The sequence below is a fragment of the Solanum verrucosum genome, unplaced genomic scaffold, assembly GCF_900185275.1.
Source record: "Solanum verrucosum unplaced genomic scaffold, falcon-dt-bn FXZP01000052.1, whole genome shotgun sequence".
Taxonomy (NCBI): domain Eukaryota; kingdom Viridiplantae; phylum Streptophyta; class Magnoliopsida; order Solanales; family Solanaceae; genus Solanum; species Solanum verrucosum.
Genome location: NW_026020193.1, coordinates 169,910 through 191,573, shown reverse-complemented (window position 1 = coordinate 191,573; position 21,664 = coordinate 169,910). Strand labels below are relative to the sequence as shown.

General features: G+C 33.7%; 1 long non-coding RNA gene across 1 annotated transcript in view; it reads left to right on the top strand.

Moving 5' to 3' along the window:
- The first annotated feature begins 2,755 nt into the window (after positions 1-2,755).
- LOC125829427 (uncharacterized) overlaps positions 2,756-21,664 on the top strand; it is a 47,767-nt gene continuing 28,858 nt past the window's right edge. The window contains exon 1 of the long non-coding RNA XR_007443096.1: positions 2,756-2,948. This is a non-coding gene — a long non-coding RNA (uncharacterized LOC125829427). The remainder of the gene's footprint in view (positions 2,949-21,664) is intronic.

The following is a 21,664-nucleotide window of genomic DNA, read 5'->3' as shown; positions in this document are numbered from 1 at the left end:
ACTTTTTTTTCTTTTTCCCTGAGGTGATTTTTCTAGTTGATGATGCTCAATAACAGATAGCAAAAAAGATATTATGAAAGAAGCCTGGATTATTGTCATCACTCGTCACTCATGAACAATTAGATTCACTATCCTGGTTATCGTTTATCAACGTTTTCACCTAAGTAGGTCAAAGAAAGACATGATTTGAGAGGCAACACAAGAAAACTAACAATTCATTGGTACCGAAGAAAAAGAGAGAAATATAAGCAAGGCTGTGATGACAGGAATGTAAATCAAAAGACTTCCTAACATTCTGACTCAGTGGAAAATATGAGAACATTCTGGTGAGGATTGAAAATGACTAAATCTGATAATGTTAACATTCTGAAACTGTCTGCTAGAATAAATCCGAAAAAATAAGGACTCTAGTTTTTTAGCAAGGACATGTAATTTAATAACTTGACGGCACCAAGTTATGTACAACTAAGCAAAAGCATCCCTGTTTGGATATGCAGGGTACTAATGACAAACATCACAAACCTGGGTGAACAAGTGCTGAATGTTAACTCAGTTGCACAACTCAGCTTTTGAAGGTAATCTTGGATGAGGGTCTTAAAACCTTGATGATAATCACGGCTCGTCTTCCTCATCATCATCAGAATCTTGATCAGTATTATCCTCATCATCATCAGAATCTTGATCAAAATTATCCTCATCATCATCAGAATCATGATAATAATAATCACTGCAACTGTCTTCCTCATCATCAGAATCTTGAAAATAATCATTGCAACTGTCTTCCTCATCATCAGAATCTTGACAAGGATTATCCTTAGCTTTAACCACAGAAGATACATCCACAAGCCTACACGTGAAATCATGCAAATCATGCGAAAGCACCAAATAATGAAGATTCGGGGCACAAATTTCCAAGGAACTATCACTTTCACTTCCATCATCATCCATTCAATAACCTTCCAATTTCAGGCTATCAACTTTGAAAGAATTAATTTCCAGGCTAAAAAAAATCCCCAACCTTGTGAAATTAAATAGTTTACAAAGCAGGACAGACTGACAGTAAGTTCACAATTTCGGCATTCCCTATCACCATATCCTCCAAAAGTTATGCTCTTTAGAGACTTTCACGCTATGACAATATATTAGAAATAAGGAACTTTCTACTAGATGCAATGTTCTCAACGCTGAACAGGTAAAGAAAGATTCAGTAAATAGACAAAGAGGATCAGAATAGACTATAACATGGTCCACATTTTTTTAACTGCAAAACAGCCAATTCCTTTTTCTTTTTCCCTGAGGTAGCTTTTCTAGTTGGTGATGCTCAAAGAACAGATCACATAAACAATGTTATGAAAGAAGCCTAGATTATTGTCATTAAGATCGCAGTTGTCACTCACGAAAAATTAAATTCACTTTATTGGCCATAGTGCATCCATTTTGTCAACAAAGTAGGTCAGAAAAGACAGGATTTGGAGGACAACACAATTATAATTCCCATCCATTGGTAACGAAGATAAAGAGAGAGATACAAGAAAGGTTGTGACAGCAGGAATGTAAATCCAAAGACGTCCAAGCCATATGCCAAGTGACAAACAAATGATAAAGTTATAACCTGAATCAGCAGAAAAAATGAGACTACAAGAGGGGCGGGGGAAAACTTTCTGGTGGTGATGGAAATGACTTGCTCTGAATTTTCTAGCAGACGCATTAACGGAAGGATAAAAATTGGTAAAAGATTTAGCCTAATAATGACCTAAACTTCAACTATAAAAAATCAACAGCATTGTAAGCCTCAATTACAGACTGTTAAAATTATTTGAGGTAGACAAACAATGCAGACCTCTTTCTTCCAAGTAAAGAGCCTATGAGAGAACCATTTCGCAATCAAAGTTTGATGCTATTGACAAAGCAAGGAAGAAACATTTAATTACAACTTAAAAGAAACTCGCAATGCACATGCACAATATCTAAAATGTAACAAACCAAAACTTCATGAGAAACCAAGCTACTATACCACTAGATATACCATAACAGTAAGTTTCAAAAGAACAATAATTAATAACATAGAGAAGTTTAAGATTAGCGATTGCGTGAAGTTGATCAAAAACTTAATATAAGGGAAAACTTTTTGTATCCTGAGACAAAAATACTTGTAGTCTAGTTATAGAAAGCTCACTCTTGATAGGTAATCACAAACTCAGCAGAGGATCTCAGATCACTAGCGCCAATCGCGATAAAAATCGGGACACACTTGATTCCACAAATCTCACACCTTCGTCTTTTTGAAACGATAACGAACTTCTCCAAAACCACTGCATTCTTTAACAAAAAGTTTGAAAAGCTTCCTGATATATTCCCAGTTGAGATGCTCTTTCATGCACATCCCAGAGGAGATGACGATCTCAACATTCTTTAGGTTGGGAAACACAGAGCTTGAATTATAATTCTGCAAATCAATACTATCACCTTTGACCAAATATTTTCTCTCAAAATAGCACCTGGAATCATCAAACTGGAGAAAAAGAATATAGTCAGGATACAAGCCAGCCTAAAAATATTATTTTCACAGTATGTCTGGTGCAGAAAAATTTCAAAACTAACAGACATGAATGGTGCTTGGAAAATGATTGTGTATCATAACTATTTGTGGCATAGGTATCTGTAATAAAAGAATGATAGTGCAACAATCCCTTTTGTTTCAGAGTGCCTTTGCCACAAAGAAAGCAACAAAACCAACCATATTAAAGTATAGCTTTACAATGACAAAAGCAAAGCTTCTTAGTGATAATTAAGGGATATATTTGAGTTATCCTTCAAAAACAATTTGTGGGGAGGGGGAAGAGAGGTTGTTAAAACTTCATTAAATGAATAGATGTAAGAAGAAAAGAAGAAGTTCCAGAAAGTTACAGGCTGATTGTCTATTTCTAAGTTGAGTGTCTCCACAAGAGGTGAGGCTCGCAAAAGGCCAGCTGCCCCATACAAACTAAACTTTTCCAAATGCAACTCCAGCACTAGATTTTTGCATTCCAATTCTGGATTTGGCAGTCCTTTGAACTGCCATATGCATAGAACCTGGTGCAATAATCCCAATGAAACAAGTAAACAATGGGGAAAGCACTTCACAGCAAAGAATTAAATGTTGGGCCAGCAATTGAAACACTAATCTTAAACTAAATACTAACCAAATAAACAACTAATGTATCAGTCTTCATAGCACCGCAAGATGAAAAAAGAGGAACAAGAATAAGTAGAAAGATTAATTTCATAATGCTATACTTCAATTAAAGAATGATCCACTATAAAGAGAATTCTTCTTTACATAACAAAATATAAATAACTTTCTTAGCTTAGCCTCTTTAGAAAAGCTAAGGAACACGATTTTTTTTTATTTATCTCTTAGGGCTTGTTTGGTAAGGAGTAAAAATGAGTAATTTCAGTTTCTTGCTTATTTATGTTATTTGGTAGGTAAGAATTTTTTTTTTAATCTCAAGACTATTTATACATCATAATTTAGAAAAATACTATAGAATGATAGTCGAGGATTAGGAGGAGCTCAAAATATTAATCATAAGCGCTTTAAAGTCGAATTAAATTTTATAATAATAGGCCTTCAATTTTAAGAAAAATCATAATTACAAATATGATTCATGTTTTGTATCTCAACATATTTGAATTTTAAGTAGAACAAAAGTACTCCTACGATATAATTTTTTTTTAAAAAAAAAAGTTCGTTTTATATATTTATAAAAACAGTAGGTGAGAGTTGGAAAATTAAAACTTGGTTCTTGGAATTGATAAACATCCATCCATACCAAACACACCCTTAAAGCAAACACAAACCAAGATTTTTGCTATTTATAAATATCATTGGAAGAAACTTTCCATAGTTTTCATTCCTCCGATACGTAGATAGACGTTCATCATAAAATGCAAAAGAAAATAAAATAGTCTTTACGGCCACAATTGTTCATCCTTTATCGGATGAACTATTAAAGTAAATAGAGAATGCCTAAAAGGCGACACACAAAGAAATACAAAAGTAAATAAAATAGCTTTTACGGCCACAACCATTCATCCTCCACCGGATGAACTATGATGGCCTTTACGGCAACAACCGTCCATCCTCTATAACCAGATGAACTTTAATTTGAAACTAAACTAATCATTTTGGGGTTGCCAGTGACATTATCTCAATTGCAGCCCCTATCAACCTTTCTTCCACTGTGAATGCTTCCGAGAATTGAGCTATGTCACTTCCACCTTTTGCCTAAATATACATTGATCAAACATGTTTTTAGAACCAAGCAATAATAATATACTCAATAAAATCTAAAGAGAGTAATATATATGTACACACGTTATCCATATTATCTTGTAAAAGTAGAAAGATTGTATATTTATGTTAAACACCTCGAAAATTTCTAAGTTAATATACAATCTTTGTACTTTTACAAGATAATATGGATAACGTGTGTACATATATATTACTCTCTTTAGATTTTATTGAGTATATTATTATTGTTTGATCTAAAAACATGTTTAAACAATGTATATTCAGGCAAAAGGTGGAAGTGGCATAGCTCAATTCTCGGAAGCATTCACAGTGGAAGAAAGGTTGAAGCAAGCTGCAATTGAGATAATGTCACTGGCAACCCCCAAATGATTAGTTTAGTTTCAAATTAAAGTTCATCCGATTATAGAGGATGGACGACTGTTGCCGTAAAGGCCATCATAGTTCATCCGGTGGAGGATGAATGGTTGTGGCCGTAAAGGCTATTTTATTTACTTTTGCATTTCTTTGTGTGTCGCCGTTTAGGCATTCTCTATTTACTTTTATAGTTCATTCGGTAAAGGATGAACAGTTGTGGCTATAAAGGCTATTTTATTTTCTTTTGCATTTTATGATGAACATCTATCTCGGTATCGGAGGAATGAAAACTATGGAAAGTTTCTTCCAATGATATTTATAAATAGCAAAAATCTTGGTTTATGTGTTTGCTTTAAGGGTGTGTTTGGTATGGATGGATGTTTTATCAATTCCAAGAACCAAGTTTTAATTTTCAAACTCTCACCTACTCTTTTTATAAATATAAAAAATGAACTTTTTAAAAAAAATAAAAAATTACATGTAGGAGTACTTTTGTTCTACTACTTAAAATTCAAATATGTCGACATACAAAACATGAATCATATTTGTAATTATGATTTGTCTTAAAATTGAAGGTCTATTATTATAAAATTTAATTCGACTTTAAAGCGCTTATAATTAATATTTTAAGCTGCTCCTAATCTTCGACTATCATTCTATAGTATTTTTATAAACAATGATGTATAAATAGTCTTGAGATTAAAAAAAAAATTCTTATCTACCAAATAGCATAAATAAACAAGAAACTAAAATTACTCATTTTTATTCCCTATCAAACAAGCCCTAAGAGATAAATAAATAAAAAAGCATGTTCCTTAGCTTTTCTAAAGAGGGTAAGCTAAGAAAGTTATTTATATTTTGTTATGTAAAGAGGAATTCTCTTTTTACTGGATCGTTCTTTAATTGAAGTATAGCATTATGAAATTAATCTTTCATCAGCCAAATCTTTCTACTTATTCGTGGTACCTTTTTTCATCTTGTGGTGCTATGAAGACTGATACATTAGTTGTTTATTTGGTTGTTACAAAATCTAACAAAAATTCTAGTTCCGGGTAAGATAAAGGAAATAACACAGTTCCAAAGCTGACAAAGAATAGCAGAAAGGTACAAAAGTCCCCACAAGTTTCTGTAATTTGTCTAGATTGGTAGGTGAAATTCGCACAAAGGTTCTTCATTGTATATATAATGTTTACATTCTGAAACTGTCTGCTAAATTTCAATCTGAGAAAACAAGGGCTCTAACTTTTTTGAGAAAGATCATGTGATTTTAATAACTTGCAACACTAAGCAAAAGCATCCCTGTTTGACTATGCAGGGATAAACATCACCAACCTGAGTGAACAAAGTTCCGAATCAAGTGAAGTCCAGAGATACTGCCACCTTTTAGAGAGAATACATGTTGTGAATGCTTCCTTTGTCGGCAAAAGGGAAAGAATCTGAAGTAGAAGTGAGTCCGGCAAGTCACTCAGGCTGTCATCTAGGGTTTCTTCCGCCATGATTTTGTTTTTTGTGTTTCTTAACTACCGCTTCGGTAGTACCCTCTTCAATTTGTACAGTTAATATATTTATATATTCGCCTAAAATTAAAATTAAAATTAAATAAGGGATATACTAAGGCCCGTTTGGCCATATGATTTGAGAGCATGATACGAAATTGTATGAGATGAAGTTAATATTTTGTTTAAACATATAATTTAAACTCATGAATTTGGCCGCGCTATGCGCGGTTTAAATATTTCTAATAAAATTTTACTTTATTTGGCAATATTTACCATTACAATTGTTTTTTTATTTCTACAAATTTACAAACCATTATTTCCTTTGATTTCTACTTTTACATAATCTTTTGTAATTTTTATTTTATCTTTTAAATATTTGATTATATTAGTATCTCTCATGCACTTATTATTTGAATTATACTTATAAAATTTTTCGAGTATACACATATTCACATACATAACCTTTTTCATATTATTTTTTTATAATTTTTCTTATTTTAGAAGGTCATGAATATTTCACCCTGCAAACAGAAAAGGTGAATGTCACATCCGGTAAAATATAAAAAAAGTATAGTTTTTTAAAGTTTTTATGATATAAACTAAAAGAATAAATGGACATTTTATTTTTAATTGTATCAAATAAAATTTCAAATTTATTTATGAATTTTTAGACAACTTTTATTGCTTCAATGCATGAATAACTACAAGGAAATAAGAAACTTTCACAAATATATATTTTCATAAGCAATTTCAAAATAGAATTCTCACTCGTCCACCACAATATTGCTCCATCTCTCATATTATTTTCTCACTATTGTGTTGTATAAAAATAAAATACAAAAATAATATGAACATGAGTGTATTTACTGATTTGCAAAAAGAAAATCACACTTGAATGAAGCTTATCTTGCTTAGTTGATAAATCTTCTCTCTTTAAATATGTCATCGTAGATAATATTATATTTTCATATAATTTGTAGTGAAAATATTAAATAGACCATTGGAAGAAAATTTTAGTTTACAATGAACCAGTTATATGAGTAATTACAATCAATAACGAAAAGTCAATAACTTCGTATTCTTGGTAACATCACATATCTATGTGATCTGCAATAAGAAATTTAAACGCCAATCACATTTTCATTATTCACGAAGAACTATTTATTACGTAATTACAATTTATAAACCTTATCAACAATCAATAATGAAAAGTCACTATATAATTTTTAGAAATATTTGTGATGAAAAATTAAATATTAATTTTTTTTTGGTAAAATTTGAACACCAACCAAAAGCATGGTAAAATAACTACTTGCACTTCATGTTTCAACTCCTCTGAAAAATCAATAAAGAAAAGTCACTATATAATTTTTAGAAATATTTGTGATGAAAAATTAAATATTAATTTATTTTGGTAAAATTTGAACACCAACCAAAAGCATGGTAAAACAACTACTTGCACTTCATGTTTCAACTCCTCTGAAAAATCAATAAAGAGATCATTTCTATATAACCGGCAAACAATTAACGTCTAATTAGAGTATTATCTTCATAAGATATATGAATTAAAATTCATTGCTTAAGGTAAATAAAAATGAAGACAAAAATTAAGATATTGCAATGCTAAATTGAGAGAGAATAAATGAAGAGATATAAAATGAACAAATAGGAGTAAGGATAAAGTAGTGCGGAAAGAAAAATAGATGAATTGTGTTAGAATTCTCAAATATTGCATTATATAGTAAAATTCTGAAATGTTGCATTATCCTTTTCATTAAAGAGTTGCAATTAAGTGGATGCATTTCTTTTTTTTAATGAAATTCTGCAACCATTTTTCCATAATTAAGCACACTAATTATAGGAAAGTAAATATTGATTATAGGGAATGAAATGAGTATAATTTAAAAACGCCAAAATGATAGCCTTTGGAATTCTTTATTTATAGAAAGGTATAATTGATCATTAATTAATAATTATTAATAATACAATTGTGTAAAAATAGAGAAAAATGCCTAAATCTTAAGAAAATAAATAAATACCTTTTCTGATTATTGAGTCATGCCACATCAGCAGGATGAAAATTCTCCTTTATATTATATATATAGATTTTTAAGTTGTATTGTTTGCTTGTATACATAAAAAATTCATAAGTTGTGAAAATATGATAAATATACCCTTTAACTTTACCTTCTTTTACATTTATGCCCTCCAACTTTGAATATGCACAAGTAGACACTCAAACTTGTATAAAATTGAACAAATAGACACACACGTCCTATGTGGCATCCTACATGGCAATTTGTGTCCTACGTGGTGTCATGTATGTATTATGTCACATAGGACTCATGTGTCTACTTGTTCAACTTTATAAAAGTTTAAGTGTCTACTTGTGCGCACACAAAGTTGGAGGGTATAAATATGAAATGAGGCCAAGTTAAAGGGCTTATTTATGTATTATGCCTATTTAAATTACTCATTATTCATACAACTTACTCCATTTGTCCCATTTTATATGATTTACTTTTTTTTTTTAGTCAAACCCAAAAAGAATGACACATTTTTATATTAAGTAACAATTTAACTTTAAAATGTTCAGTTTATCCTTAATGAAATGATTTATAGTCACACAAATTTCTATTATTCATTTTAGACCATATCTTTTAAAAGTCTTCTTTCCTTTCTTAAATTCTGCTGAGTCAAACTACCTCACATAAAATGAGACGGAGGGAGTACTAAATATGCAAACTATCCCTAAGTTATTCTAACAAAAATACAATAAAGAAGTTGAATATGAGTTATAGTATACTACTCTTCGTTTAAAAAAAAAATATACTACTATTATTATTAAGTAATAATAAATTTGGTTGTTGAGAGTAATGATTATATCTGATAAAATGATTTAAAAGTGGGTTAAAGTAGTGGTTATTTCATGAATTTTGTTGCATATGTGATTTCATCTCGTGATTTGAAATCATGAGATAAAATATGTGCTATGTGATTTCAAATCATGAGATAAAATCTCAAATTTTCCAAAAAGCTTAATTTTGAAATTTCATATCATGAGTTCACATTTTCCAAATACAAAAATTCAACCACAAATTTATATTTTATAAAAAAAGTGTATATATAAAAAGGCTTTTATACCAATTATTAAAATATACACAGCAAAAGCACAGTCAAGAACACCAATCTTCTGAACAACTTAGAAAACTAACATGTTGAACTTTTGCACAATTCGCCAAAACAAAGTAATCTGAGGCTGTGATCTTCTACTATTTTCCTATAACCTTTTAACTAAAACTTGTTGGGCAACTGGTAAGAGTTTTTCTTCTGGAAAAGGGTAGGGGTGTGATCGGTCGGTTCAGTTCGGTTTTTGGTTATTAAATATGTCAACTCAATAATAACCCAATAAGATATTTTTTATCGGTTTTGATTTTATCAGTTTTTTATCATTATCGGTTCGATTTTCGGTTTACTCAATAAGAAAATGTCCGTAAAATATTACATGACTTCTCACTTCTCTAAATATTTTGATATAGTGAAACAAGAAAGATAATGAGACATTGCATCAATAAGAGAAAATATAGTATGAAGGCTATAATTACATGTCACCGCCAAAACATAATATAAAATTTCTAATGTTAATCAAATTACAGACCTTTACAAACTAGCAAAAGCTACAACCTACAATTACAAACTAAAACTAAAATCAAATAGCTACAACTGTGAACTTTAGATTTGAGTAAACAGTAAAGACTAGTAAAGCGGCCTAGTGTGAAGTGAGTAGAGTACTAATAATTTGATATAGTTATTGTAACACCCCGAAAATTTCTAAGTTAAGCTCCTAACCTGTAACACCTGGAAAACTAGTAGGTTAAACTAGAGCCTTACGTAAGGGTTAGAGTTGTAGAAATGACTTTCCGTACTTAGAATGAGGGGTTTAGAGGTTAAATGTCAAGGTACGACTCCCTAAAAACCAACCAAAGGGTCCTTGAGGAGGACCCTAAAACAGCCCCAAAACCTGCCAAAAATCAGTGACCCACGATGAGGACTCACGCCCCGTGGGGAGGGTCATGGGTCAAGACCCCAAGAGTGGAACTGCAGGACTCCATCCACGGAGGACCAGCATGGCCCGTGGGTCCACCAACAACCTATGGTTCTGGGTCTCGTGGGTGAGGCAGCCTTGTCCCTTAAGTTGTTTAAGTTAGGGGTTAGGGAAAGTTCTAGAAATTAATTAGTTATTAAGAGGGGGTCGTTTTATTAGTAATTAGGCCACCTATATAAAGCTATTAGACCATTAATTAAGGGATTCTAAATCATTATTTTCAATCTACCCAAAGAACCCAAATTCCCTCCAAGAAATTCTCTTTCTAGAAAGAAGAAGAAGAAGAAGAGAAGCAAGTTAGGGCAAATTCCTCCATTGTTGCAAGCATTGTGAGGGATTTATAATCAAGGTATGATAGCTTATTCATCCTTGGATTCTTCCATCCATGGATCCCCCTAGATTTCCCTCAATTGAAGATGAACCTCAATTCTAGCTAGGGTTTTTTCCTATATTGTGGGTATTGTTGAGTATGAATCCAATTGAGTGGATAGTACTTGCTTATGATTATTTTAGTATTGAATCATGATATTGTGATGATATTTTCCATGGTTAACTCTAGTTTAATTGATGAAATTGTAGTAATGTGGATTTATGCCATGAAAGGTGAAATTGAGGATTTATAGATGATCTTCTAAAATTGATGACCTGTTTAGTAATTGTTCATGAATGAAAGCTTGTAGACATGAATTGAATTAGATTATAGTATATATGATGGATTATGACTAGTAAAGCTTGAGATTGAACTTTTATGATGATTCATGACTAGAGTCACTTGATAATGAAGAATGTGATTAGAATGCCATGAAATCTAGGTATGAATGATGTTGGTAAGAAATAAAGCTTTGAGGGTAAGGCTTGTAGTCATGAGTGTTGATTGTTAGGGCTTTGAGAGTAAAGTTAATATGTTGAATTAAGAATGTTCAAATGCATAAAGTGATAGAAGCACTTGAAACATGGATTGGTTGTCAAGGACATCCCTCCATGAGTAATGAATTAAGTAAGAACTTAATAAGCTATCTTGTGGGATGTATGCCTAGCACCGAGTGGATATTGAATTGAGATGGAAGCTTTTACCTAGTTGAGTCTGAATTCCAAGATGGGAACTCTCACAAGTAGAGTTCGAGTTTTCCAAAGTATATCTCACGAGATAAAGTCCCTCACAAGTGGAGTCCAGGTTTCCTAGTAGAATCTTCGTATCCCATAACTACGTGCCTCATAGGAAAGTTAGCTAGTGGGTCAAACTAAGTTAACAAACCGGTTCTACCCTAAGCAAGTAGACCAACCCTTCTTGGTGTGGGTAACATCGGAGGGGATCATGTGAAAGCTCATGTAGTCCCATATCGATTAAGGCTATATTCCCAACTAGTGCAAGATTATTAATGAACTGAGACATACTTGAAAGAGTATATACAAGTGTTCAAAAGCATTAATGAGCTAAGACATGCTTAAAAAAGCATCTCCAAGTGCTCAAGTAGAATGAACTAAGACATGCTTAAGGAAGCATCTCAAGTGTTCCAATATAATGAACTTAGACATGCTTGAGTAAATATTTCATAGTGTTCAAAAGTAAAGAAAAGGGGATAAGATGTATTTAAAGAAGTATCTCCTAGGGTTCCAATGTATTAAAAAGGTGGACTAGTCTCCAAATCAAGAAGTATGAGTATGAGGACCTAAAAGTGGTACTTAGCATGGTTGGATTATGGGATCTTATTCATTCATTGCACAAGTATGACTTAAGGTTACCTAGAAGTGTTCTCTTATAGGAGGTATGCTTAGATAGGATTGTGTTATAGTTGCCTTCCTTGCTATGAGTGACTAAAGGTGAGAGATTCCCTTGTCTATGAGAATTAAGCTAAAAAATGAGAACATAAGATGGTAAATAGGATGATGATGGACAAAGGGGATACTTAGCATGAATGGGATTATGAGGTCTTATACATGCATTGCACAAGTGTACTTGGAGGTTACTTATGAAGTGGTTTTCTTATGATGTGAAGGTCTAAGCATTAACTAGGTACATGGACTATGATTTATGATGAATAATGCTTAAATGATGCTTATGTTGGAGACCTTGATTATGATTATGATATTGTCTCTATGCTTATACTTTGTGTTTCATGAAGTATCTCTTATGCTCGTAGATTATGTCTTATGTTGACTAACCCTTATATTATGCTCTTATGATGTTATGCTAGCTATCATATTTAGTACTTTTATACTAACGCATACTCTTGCCTACATTCTCATCAAATGTAGGGCTCGTCGATTTTGATTTCTATTCTTGGAGATAGGTTTCTAGAAGTGCAAGGAGTTGAAGACTTGGTGAGTACTCATAGCATTGAGGATGAAGCCACCATTTCCTTTATGTCTTTTATTTTTCATGTTTTGAGACTATTGTATGGGTTGTGTCCCAAGAGTTATTCAAAGTATTGTTGTAGCTGGTTTGAGATAAAAAATGTAGTAAGACTTCCGCTTCGTTTTATAAAGACTTTGATTGTATGAAAAATGTTTTAAAATTCCGCACTATTCTATTATCTTATGTTATGATATGCTAAGTGGCTTGTATAAGATCCCTTTCAGGATCAAGTACGTCATGTTACATCTAAGGTATACCCATGGGTCGTGACATAACCATTCTTGAATTACATATAAGGTCGTACTAAGTGACTCTTAATTTTCTTAGGTGTTAAGGATAATTCTTTAGTGTGGGAATGAATTTGGATATGAATTAAGGTCACTAGAATCTCCTAGCACAAAGTTGAGTTAAAAGTTTTCTTACCGATTAATTTTTTATGTAAGATTCTACTTGGGTCAACTTCAAACGACCATATCTCTTAGAATATAAAGAGTTATGTGGACCATAACCTATCAAATTAAATTTATTTGAATTTTCTTTCCAATGCCACCAATTTCGCGTCAATCCAAGTTTCAAGTAAAGCGTTATGACCAATTTAGTAACTTGATACAGTGCAGTGACGAATTAGCCGACAGGAAATCATTAAAAAGGGTTGTTTTTATCTTTTTACCTCTAAGAAAACCCTATACGAATTTCTTGACTAATTAAAGAGCAAAAAAAATCAGATTTTCATCTCTTAATCCTCCTTTCTCTTCTTTCTCAAACCCTAAGACAAAACCCTAAGGGAAAAATAAAAGTAAAAGATTCCATTCAAGATTCTTTCAGTCTTTTTCAAGATTGTTCTTCAAGGTAAGTCTTTCTCCAAGAATTCCATTCTTTCCAACTCAATTTTCTTCATACAATTATGAATCATTAATGAGAATATTAATTCTTGGCCATAGAGTTTCAAGAAACTAATTCAAGAAATCTGAAGAAAGGTTTACTTGATTTTTCTCCTTCAAGCTAGGATTTCAAAGGCTTCTAATCAAGTTCTTTTTCAAGATTCTTCAAGAACCTTGTTCTTCCAGGTATGTTAGGATATCATAGTATTAGACTAGTTTGTCGTCACGCCCTACATCTACTTTCAAATCAGTAAAAGAGTAATCTAGGACTCTATACCTATATTTGAGTATTCTTGATATAAGTTGATTTTGAGTTATTGAGTTCTTGATTCTTTTTGAAATTATATTCCTAATTATTGAATTGCTATATGTTATGCATTAAGATTTTTGAGTTGATTCGTTCATGTCTATATTTCAACATGAACCCAATGAATTGAGTATTCATGAAATGAGTAGTATTGCTGAGTTTCGAATTCTTGAGTTCTCAATATTGAGTTTCCATATTGCTGTTAAGATCTCTGAGTTAAGTCGTTCATGTCGATAATTCCGCATGAACCCTATGAATCAGTTATAAATTTTGAGGGCCTTTTTTTTAAAGCCAACATTTGAGTTTTTAAACTGAGTTTTTGAGAAAGTAAAGATGAGTTTTGAGAAAGTTTCTAAAGCATGATTAGTATGACAATCGAGTATGTCATCAATGTTTAAGCAGTATGGTACATCAATGTTTATGCAGTATGTATGGTACATCAATGTTTATGCAGTATGACTTCCCGAGTCATCAATGATCATATTATAATATGATTTTTAAATGTTTTTTGAGAAATAGTTTTCAAGTATGAGTATAAGGGGATGAGGTATTCCAGAGGCATCATTTTTTTACATTGATAAAAGAGAAACTGAGATTTCTAAATGAGTTATGAGTTCAAAAGTTATTTCAAGAGCAGTTACCTCTTTTAAGAGGGTAGTTTGAGCAATTATCTCAAACTAGATGAAGAGTTATATTTTTTTAAAACATATGAGCATGAGTATATATTATTGGGAGTAGTATTGAGCAACGATATGGGGGAGAGTTCAGACAACTCACAACCCCCATAAACCATGTATGCCAACATGGGTAAAGGGTCATACTTTTTAGATGATTCCTTATTACTTTTAAGCATAGCTCTATGGATCCACTTAGTTGAGGATGTCCTATACTCTGGCAAGGTATAGGACAGTTCTGGCAGCGTAGGTGAGACGTTGTATTGTCACGTTGCTCATAGTGATGGTTATCGGTTAGAAAATCTCCCAAATAAGAGTAATGAGCTATTATTGTATATTTATATATATTTGAGTTATTATCTACTATTCCAAAAGTTTCATGTATATAGCATCTTTTATTGTTGCTTTCATTTTGAATTGAGTATCTTGAGCTTGAATTGAGTATCTTGAGTTGAGTTGAGCATCTTGAGTTGAGTTGAGTTGAGTATCCTTGATTGAGTTGAGTATTCTTGAGTCATGTTGAGTTGAGATGAGGTAAGTATGTCTTCCCCTTTATTACATCGAGCTTATACTTATATGTTGCAGAGTTCACCTTACATGCTCGTACATTCCTTGTACTAACGCCAATTGGCATACGTCATTTTATGATACAGATACAGGTATTCAAGATCATCAATAGGCGTTTCGTTGAGGTCATGTGGTGTTCTAGTCAACTGTGGTGAGCCTTCTTATATTACAGAGGACTTCACATTTACCTTACAGTTAGTAATGTTGAGATGTCGTGGGTCTTATCCCGATCTCCTTCTGTAATAGTAGAGGCTTCATAGATAGACAAAGTTGAGGAGTTTTCTTTATTTCTTTGTTTTGAGTTGTTTTATAAACTCGTGAGCACAAAGTAGTTACCTTTAGCCCAGTCTTCCTTATTAATTATTGATAAGCACAGGGGAAGCATCATCCTTATAAGACTGTTGCTAAACAAAAGAAATTCTTTTTCACATTTAACCATGAGAGGGCAACTTGAGCAATCAAAGCTACGCCCTCTTCCACTACTGACTATGAACAGTTGACAGCTAATGATTTCTAATTTACTAAGCCAGTTCGGTAAGTTAAGGTCCATGCTTGAAACAAAAAAAAGGGTGAGTAGATCTTTTGAGTATTGTTCAAACTTTTTAAAGTTGAGTAGTTGAGTTTAATGAGATTTGATTCAATATTAAGATTTTGTATGTTTGAGGTAGTCATCCGCTTGTAGTTAACCAAGATAAGGGTTCGCTTGGGGACCAGTAGTGGTTCTCAAGTCCTGGTCACGTCCATGGTGTAGACTCAGGTTGTGACAGTTATAGTGTCTAGTAATATATTAAATTATTAATAATTAATATTTAGGAAGGGCAAAATAGTAAATTATTACCGTCTTATTGAGTTATTGGTTTACCCAATAACCCAATAGTAAATACTAAAACTGAACCAATAGCCCAATAACTATCTTTATAAACCCATTAAAATCCAATAACCCAATAATATTTTTTCGGTTTGATTTATTGATCGGTTCGGTTTTTGCACACTCTTAGAAAGGGATGATTTTCTTTAAGGTAAAATACGATATGTATTCCTGCTAGGGAAAATGTAATAACCCTGAAGGTCATTTTTGAAATTTTTAAAAAATATATTATTTTATTCTTCTCGTTAGTTATCTCGAGTTATGTTTGATTAGTTTATGAGGTTGGTTTTGAAGATGGATAAAAAAGTTGAGAATTTTGGAAGTTTTGGAGTTTTGGAAGCTTTTAAGTTAGGCATAATACATAAATATTCCTTTTAACTTGGTCTTATTTCACATTTATGCCTTTAATTTTGGGTATGCACAAATAGACTCTTACGGGTCGTTTGGTAGAGTGTATTAGTAATGCTTGCATTAGTAATGTTTGTATTTGTTTTGCTTGCATTAGTTATACGTAAATTATTTCTTATGCATTGTTTAGTTAGGTGTATTACATATAGTATGCATTGTATAAAATTATTTATTTATAAAAATATCCTCTACAATTATGGTGGAAAAGATCTAAAAGTGTTTTTATGGATAATTGAGTCGTTAACCATGCTAATGCAGCTATTAAATCCCTTTGCATTACTAATACCTAGACATTCATGGTATTAGTAATACGGGTAAAAAAAATTAAATATACAATTTAAGTACCTAAACAACTCCTATATAACAATAGTTTGACCAAAGCAATATAATTTTTACAAAACAAAACAAATCTAAAATATATAAAATAAAAATCAGAGAACTAAAAGAACGATGAAAACGTTTCAATATTAAATAAGATTTCATTATGTCACTCCCCGAGGCTACCGTCTGGACGCGGATACGGGACCTAGGATCATGAGTGACCCCAAGCTAACCCTGCTGGCATATCATAAGCATACTAAAGATAAACTTAATCAATAAATTTGTGCGAAAGCTAAATTATAAGATAATCTGAAATGATGGGGAATACCCATATACTAAATCTGAATATATAAAAAATGAGAGTTTAATCAACAACTGAAAAGTCAAACTCTAACACTATAGTTGAATCTGTCTATGTCTGAAAATAGCCTCTACTGACTAGAAATGTTAGGACATGCCCCAGCTAAATCTAGCAAAACTGAAACTACTACTAAAGAAAGGAAAGACAATCATGTCACTAGTCCTCGGAGAATGAGGGCTCACCACTGATACTGCTGAACTGAAGATCGGGAACCGATCTATGCGTGATCTCACTGCTGAGGACGTGAACCTACATCATGAGAAGATGTAGCGCAGAGTATGCGTCAATACTTGAAAGGTACTGATTATGCAGGATAGAGTAAAGCTGAATAATAACATTAACTGAACAAGCAATAAAGCAATGATATAATCTAACCATGATGAGGATACTGGAAATACTGAAAATGGATAAACTAAATGCAATGACCAAGTTTATAACATGCTGAGACTGAATGCTGAACTATACTGATAGCATGGTTAATGTTATAGAATCTGACTGAACTGTAAATGAGCTACCAATAATCGACATAAAACCACATAAGCTAAATGTGGAGTCTGATGTATACGCCTCATCGAGAGGACCCAATATACCCTGCTAGAGGTATTGAGGCATGTTGGCGTGATCACTAAAATGATGCCCACAACGGGCACTTACAACCTACGGGGTACGTAGTTCTGGGACTTGAGGATGTCTGACCCTATTCCACTCGGTATTAAGCTTCTCCCAATTGATTATGTAATTAACATTTTATGGCTAAATGTCTGTAATAATAAATAGCTCGATTACTGACATGCAAACTAGGAATACAACATTAATATACTGATAATAATGCATTCGAAAACTGAGGCATGTTTATATACAACTGAATTATCTGGCATAGCATGTGTAATCCATGAACTAAACGAACTACATAGTTAGGGCTCTGATTTTATGCATGAACCTGCTCAATAGAGATACTGAAGTCGTGATGATACGATTTGGATCATTCTAATAGCTAAAACCCAACAATTCTAACATTCAAAAACCCTAAGTCTAGATAATATTAAGGGGATCAAGAGTCTAACTGAAATCTAGGGACCTAATGGGCGAAAGGAACCCACTAATGAAATGCCACATACCTTGTGACAAATTCCACGGAGAAATATTTCGATTGGGCTAATACTAATGAAAACCTTGTTGCGTTTTGGAAAGCTTTGGTCGACTCTTTCTCCTCTCTGGTTCTAAGTTTGATCGATTATCTTGAGAAAGAATTGACTAAGGTAGGTTCTAATTAAGTTACTAGGCTAAAACTGACTAAAACTACGTAGTTTAGGGGTCCAACGCATAGGGAAAAGACCAAAAAAACCTTACTTAAAAAGTCGACTGGCTCATTGGCAGAGCTGACTGACGGGTCGTAAGTCGACTAACGGTCCGTCCTGTCAATCGTCATTTGGATGTCAGAGGGCTGAAATCTGGGGTCTAAAACTGAAAGTTGACTGGTCCATCGACTGAGCTGACTGACGGGGGCCGTTAGTCAACTGACGGTCCGTAGGTGTCCTCTGTCGGTGGCACCTGCAACTTCTGAAAATCTTGAATTATTTTCTTCTTTGAATCTAGGGTGTTACAATAGCTCCCCCTTGGGAACATTTATCCTCGAATGAAGTCTAAACTTGCTGGGTATGGAGGGAAAGATCTGCAAACCCTACCACTAAGCACTGGAAACTGATTTCTGACTGAACTAAGTTCCAAGGACATGCAAATACACTGAAAATGCAAGTACAAACTGAAGGAACATGATACTAAGACTGAAATTGCGCATGAATGATTGAAAAACTGAAGAGGAACTATTACCTCAAGCTGGAATGGAATCGGAAGGAAAGAGATGAGGATACTTGGCCTTCATGGTTGTTTCTGCTTCCCAAGTAGCTCCCCTGACTCCTGCACAAAACCTTAACCGAAGCGAATTCTTTGTTTCTCAATCTTCTAACTTGACGATCAAGAATCTCAACTAGCACATCCTCATAAATGAGACTATCCTTCACAGCCATACTTTCTAAAGGTACTATAGATGTTGGATCACCCATATACTTCTTCAATAGTGAAATGTGAAAAAACAGATGTACCGCTGCTAGTTCTACTAGCAACTCTAACTCATAAGCCACTTTACAAACTCTTTTCAAGATCTTGTAAGGGCCTTCATATCTAGGACTGAGCTTCCCTTTCTTGCCAAACCTCATCACCCCTTTCATAGGTGACACTTTCAAGAAAACCCAATCATCAACTTGGAACTCTAATTCCCTTCTTCTTACATCTGCATAGGACTTCTGGCGACTCTGGGATGTCTTAAGTCTATCTCTAACGAGTTGCACTTTCTCCATAGCATCATGAACTAAATCTGGCCCTATCAAGGATGCTTCACCTACTTCAAACCAACCAACTGGAGATCTACATCTACGCACATACAATGCCTCATAAGGGGCCATCTGAATGCTGGAATGGTATCAATTATTGTAGGCAAACTCTATATAAGGAAGGTGATCATCCCAACTAACCTTGAAGTCAATCACAGAAGCTCTCAACATGTCCTCTAACGTCTGAATGGTATGCTCTGCCTGACCATCCGTCTGTGGATGAAAAGTTGTGCTAAGATTAACCTGAGTACCAAGACCTTTCTGAAATGACTTCTAGAAATAAGAGGTAAATTGAGGACATCTAACTGAGATGATAAACAAAGGAACCCTGTGTAACCTAACTATCTCATTAATGTAAAGCTTGGCATAGTCCTCCACCGAATATGTAGTCTTAACCGCCAAAAAGCACGCAGACTTAGTAACTCTATCAACAATCACCCAAATGGAGTCATGTTGTCTGCGAGTACAAGGTAAACCTATAATGAAGTCCATGTTGATCACTTCCCACTTCCAAGTAGGAATGTTGATCTCTTGAGTCATACCTTTTGGTTTCTGATGTTCTACCTTGACTTGTTGGCAATTTGGGCACTTACCACAAAATCTGATATATCCCATTTCATACCATTCCACCAAAAGACTTCCCGCAGATCACGGTACATCTTAGTGGCGCCTGGATGAATAGAATATCTGGAGTTAAGGGTTTCTGCCAGAATCTGTTGTCTCAACTCACCCACCTTAGGAACACATAATCGACCCTGATAGCGAAGCACACCATCTCCTCCTTAAAAGAAAACCTCAACTCTCTGCTGATGGACTGCACCTTTTAGTTGAAGCAATATCAAATCAATGTCTTGATTTTCCTTAACCTCCACTACCAATGAAGATTCTGACCCATTCTGGATTGTTACACCACCATCTGATATACTCATAAGACGAACTCCTAAGCGAGCAAGTCTGTGAACATATTTTGCTAGTTCCTTTCTTTCTTCCTCAACATGTGCTACACTACCCATAGATAGTCTACTAAGAGCATCCGCTACTACATTTGCCTTACCAGGATAGTAATGCACACTCATATCATAATCTTTAAGGAATTCAAGTCATCTCCTTTGGCGAAGATTCAACTTTTTCTGGGTGAACACGTACTAAAGGCTCTTATGGTCTATGAACACATCTATGTGAACACCATACAAGTAATGTCTCTAAATCTTAAGTACAAACACCACTGCTACAAGCTCGAGGTCATGAGTTTGATAATTCTTCTCATGCACCTTAAGTTGTCTAGAAGCATAAGTTATAACCTTACCTCACCGCATCAACACACAACCTAGGCCAACTTTGGATGCATCACAATAGATAATATAACCGTCTGAACCCTCTGGTAGAGTCAAAACAGGAGTTGTAGTCAACCTAGTTTTCAGTTTTGCCAAGCTCTTCTCACAATCATCTGACCATTGAAACTTAACCTTTTTCTGAGTTAACTTAGTTAATAAAGAGGCTATGGATGAAAATCCTTCCACGGACCTTCTATAATAACTACCCAAGAAACTTCTGATATCTGTAGGAGAGGTAGGTCTGGGCAATTGTTTCACTGCTTCTATTTTCTGAGAATCCACTCGAATCCCTTCACTAGACATTATATGCCCAAGAAAAGCAGCAGACTGCAACCAAAACTCACACTTACTGAACTTAAGCCAATAACTGGCAATCTTTGAGAGTTTATAGGACAACTCTCAAATGAGTCGCATGTTCTTCCTCATTCCTATAGTAAATGAGGATATCATCAATAAAGACGATAACGAACAAGTCCAAATACTACTTGAACACTTTTTTCATCAAATCCATGAAAGTTGTAGGAGCATTGGTTAGTCCAAATGACATAACTACAAATTCATAATGTCCATACCGAGTTCTGAAGGTAGTTTTCAGAATGTCACTATCCCTGACTCTGAGCTGATGATAACCGGATCTGAGGTTTATCTTTGAGAAATGACTAGCACCCTAAAGTTGGTCAAACAAGTCATCAATCCGGGGGATGGGATACTTATTCTTGATTGTGACCTTGTTCAACTGTCTATAATCGATGCACATTCTGAGAGAACCATCTTTTTCTTCACGAACAACACTAGTGCACCCCATGGGGAAATACTAGATCTGATGAAGCCCTTATCTAGAAGGTCTTTCAATGATGTTTCAATTCCTTAAATTCAACTGGAGCCATTCTGTAAGGAGGAATAGAAAAGGCTGGTATCTGGAAGGAGATCAATTCCAAGTCAATC